This window comes from Elephantulus edwardii, unplaced genomic scaffold (assembly GCF_000299155.1).
Source record: "Elephantulus edwardii isolate Elephantulus edwardi_28Jun2011 unplaced genomic scaffold, EleEdw1.0 scaffold00289, whole genome shotgun sequence".
Lineage (NCBI taxonomy): Eukaryota > Metazoa > Chordata > Mammalia > Macroscelidea > Macroscelididae > Elephantulus > Elephantulus edwardii.
The window spans coordinates 2,190,777-2,194,773 of NW_006400039.1; positions in this window are offsets into that span (position 1 = coordinate 2,190,777).

A 3,997-nucleotide genomic window follows, 5' to 3' on the forward strand; every position below is an offset into this window, starting at 1 on the left:
GGGGGCCGCCGCTGCGGGGCTCCCGCCGCATCCAGCCGCGCCCAAGGGGGGGGCGGGTGCTGCGCTGACGGACTCCGGGGCAGGCGTCGGGAGCAGTGGCTACTGTGCGGTCCCCGTGGCTGGGCTGCTCGAGCGGCAGATTCACTCCAGCCTCCGGAGGAGCCGCTGCACCCGGGAGCTGGTCGCGCCGGGCGCCTTTTACGTGCCTTATATTTGCATGACAATGGAGCGTCCGTGACGCTGGCGCCGGCGCCCCGACGATTGGGCGGAGCCCACGTGGGGGCGGAGCGCGTCTGGGGGCGGGGCGGCGGCGAGCTCGGCCGCGGGAGGTGCAGGTCGCCGGCTGAGCGTGGGCAGCGGCGACCAGGTTGCCGCGAAGGGGTCTCCCGGCCTTGCTGCCTCGTCCCGGCTCCCTTCTTGACCTCGCCCTCTGCCTGGCCGTGTCCTCTTCCTCTCGTCCATCTCACTGTCTCCTGGGGAATTCCAAGCCCCCTGCCCCAGGCAGGATGGCCACCTCTTGATGCGGGTCCTGCCTGGTCGGGTGGGAAGAGAAGGGAACTCTGCACGCTTCCTGAGTGGAGACGCCCCCAACCCAAGCTCTGGTGTACCCCAGGCGGCCGTCCTCACGTGTGGCCGAGGGTCACCCCCTCCGTGTTTGGGGAGCCCTGGTTCAGCCCTCGCTTGCTCTTAAGTTCCCACTCGCGTGGCACAGAATGCCCACGCCATGCCAGAGCTAAGCACAGCTGCTTGCCCTCACGGCCAGGGAAGCTTGCTGAAATCGTGATGGCTGCGGACGTGGTCATCTGGGGTTAGCTGCGGCGGCCCCAGGGGGCCTCAGGGCCTGCCTCCCCGCTTCCTCCCAGCCCCGGGAGGCAGCGGACCCTGTGTAAGGCCTGGCCAGGTGAGTGGCCTCTGGCCCAGGCCACTGAGGACTGCCCTGAAGGACACACGCTGGGAAATTCCGTTTTGTTTTATTGACCACAGGAGCGCTGGGAGGCGGGGCCAGGCAATTTTCTCATTAGGAGTTCTGCAGTTTATAGCGAGTATGTGGTTGGTGGGCAGGAAAGAGGGTTTCTTGCTGCTGTGCCGCAGGCGGTCCAGCGGTGGGGACTTGCCAGGGCTCAGCGTGTCCAAACTTGCACTCCTCAAGCTGGGCGGGAAAGACAGCCATACAACGGGCATTCGACTGGGGAAGACCACTCTGCCAGGTTCTGTCCACTCAGGGCGTGGGTGACCATCACACACGTGGGCAGGATACCAGCCCTAGATGCTCCAGGAGGGGTCACAGTCAAACTGGCAGGATAAACCAGGCATGGCCAGGCATGCTGACTTGCACGGGCCTAGCTGCTACCCTCCTTCCTGGGATCCCTGCTTTCCTGGTGGTCAGGCAAGCTCATGTTGGCCTGAGGTCAGTCCCCAGAGCTGAGGACTTTGCAGGAAGAACTTTGTGACTGCTGACTCAGGGCTGTCACCGCCCTGAAGGTGGGAATGTTGTCCAGCCACAAACGGACATCCTAGCAGACAGGCATGAGCCTCTCTGGAACCCAGGATCTTGGTGGGGGTGCCCCCCTCAGCCCTGTGGCAGGCAGTAGGACAGGTTGTGGCCTTGCCCAGGGTGGCTGCGTAAGGGGGCTCTGACCCCAGAACACAATCATTCACAGCCCAGAGTCCACTGCTGCTGCACTGTGACCAGCCCCCAGCCTCACCCAGGTGGGCAGGGAGGGAGAGGTGAGGGGGGGTACCAGGAAGCATGACCAGCTCCCAGCCTCATGGGGGGCCTGGAAGGTGAAGCCTGGCTGTGGTGAAACCCTGGGCCAGGCTTGACCTGTGGGCCTCAGCTGCCCACTACCTAGTCCCGTACAGCCTTCAACCCTGAGCGTAGTTGGGATGGGGTTGGCCTTGGTGGGCTCTGTCCTGGCCATGCCTGTGCCTGCCCAGGGGTGCGTGTGACGGACATTGGGAGAGGTGCAGTGCACCCCTCTTTGCAGTGGACTCTGCCAGTGGAGCAGGGAAGGAAGGGCATGTATGACTTCAGGGCTTTCGTGTGCAGAATCTGGGAGAAATGGCCTTTAGCTGGTCTGCAGGAGGCAGCAGACACAGGCCACTGTGAGCTCTGTGGGAAGTAGTCCCCTGGCTGGGCACCATGTGGCCTGGCTGCGCACCGTGTGGCCTGGGCTCTCCACCATGCTGGCTGAGAGGGGGCTTGGGCTTACGCTACCACTCAGCTCTCTGTGTCACTGTTGCCTTGAGGTTGTGGTTGCTGGGCCTGGGAACTGGGGTTCTGGGCAAGGATGGCAGGAGAAGGCGAAGGGAATGTCCCAAGTATTTGTTAAGAGTGATCCCATCCCGAAGGGGGCATTTGGCCAGATGAGCACTAACAGGGGCAGGCAGGTTCGACGTGATGGGCCCCACGAGCTGACTTGGCCTGCTGCCCTCTCGGGAAAACAACTGAGCCCCAGCTGCCAGTTTGGACAGTGTCTCCTCTGTCCCTTAGTGCACCTAGCCCACCACCCCAAACACTTGCCTGACTCTGACCCCATCAAAGGAGCTGCTTCCTGCCCTCTCCTGGGCTCCAACCCGGGCTAGGTCCCCGAACCAGGCTGCCAGGCTGGGCAAGAGTGGCTTAGCAGATCTGGGCCAAAGCCCTGGGCCACCCTCAAGGCCCTGGGCAGGGAGCAGAGGCCTGTGGGCTGTGGGGGCGGGGCCAGCAGCTAATTCATTAAAATGTGTCGGGGGAGCGTGGGAAAGAGGAGAGCTTTTCTTCCCAGCAGCCCAGACACCTGGTGGCTGAGGGCCTGAGAGGGTAGAGATCAAATAACAAACACCCGCCAGGCCAGGCCATGGAGGAAGACGTCCGCCCAGGGGCAGGAACTGCCACAGACGCCCCTCACATCACGTCAGGCAGGAGGCAGGCCGCTGGGGAGGCCTGGATCCCGTCACCCTGCCCCTTCCCCTCTGACGGGACTTGTCCCAGCCTCCCAGGCCTGAGCCTGTTGGAGCCAGGAGCTGGACTGTCCACCTCTGGCTGTCCCATTTAGCCAGCCAGAGCCTTCAGGATGCAGCTGGGCAGGGCGCCTGGCACCCTGGGCCACTTCCTCTCAGACCTAGTGAACATAGTTTGTCTTGTCTTCTGTCCTCCCCTGAGGACAGAAGGCTCCTCAGAACCTGAGTTGCATTGGGGTCACAGGGGTGCCTGTTATGAACACTGCTAGCAGAGCTGGCCATCAGGGTGGGGCAGGAGGACTAAGTGAGGAAGCGAGGACAGGAAGGACCAGGGTCCAGCAGCAGGGCCTTAAGCACCTGCCTGGGCCTGCCCACCAGGGGCTCACAGGCTGCGAGGCTTCTGCTCAGCCCTCCTTGGTCATACCTGGCCACAGCAGGCAGAAGTGCAGGAAAGGGCACTTCCGGCGGACGCTTGCAGGAGGTTGGCCCCTTCCTCTAAGGTTCTCTCCCCAGGGAGGGGTATAGGCCGCATGACCCAACAAGCCTTCTCCTGCCATGCGCAGAGCGGGCACCTCTCCCCATTCTTGGTGCCACTTGTCCTTCCAGGAGGGGCCTCTGGCCATGGAGGACAGGGCAGCACACAGACGTAGCCCTTCTTCATCTGATCAAGTCCTTGTTGAGATAAGGCCCCTCACTTTGCAATGGATTGTTAGCCCAGCAGGCCCCTTCCTGTCCGATCACAGGAGTCCCATTCAGGCGCCAGTGGCCCCCTCTGGCCCTCCTTGGGGTTGAAAAGTTCAGGGCAGTGTCTTCCTGGCCAGGAGCAGTGAGGTGACCAGAGGGGCCTATGCAGCCCTGTGCAGCCCGAGGGCTCTTCTCAGTCTGGTGTCTGGCCTTGGGCCTCAGGCCTGTGCTGTGTCCTCACTGTTGGTGGCACCCTCTCAGAGGTCCTAGCCCCAGGTGGTTCTGCAGCACCTGGAGAGAAGTGCCCGGCCACCTAGGCTAGGTGTGCAACCAGAGCTCTTTATTACAGGCTGCCAGCTGGGCAGGGGGC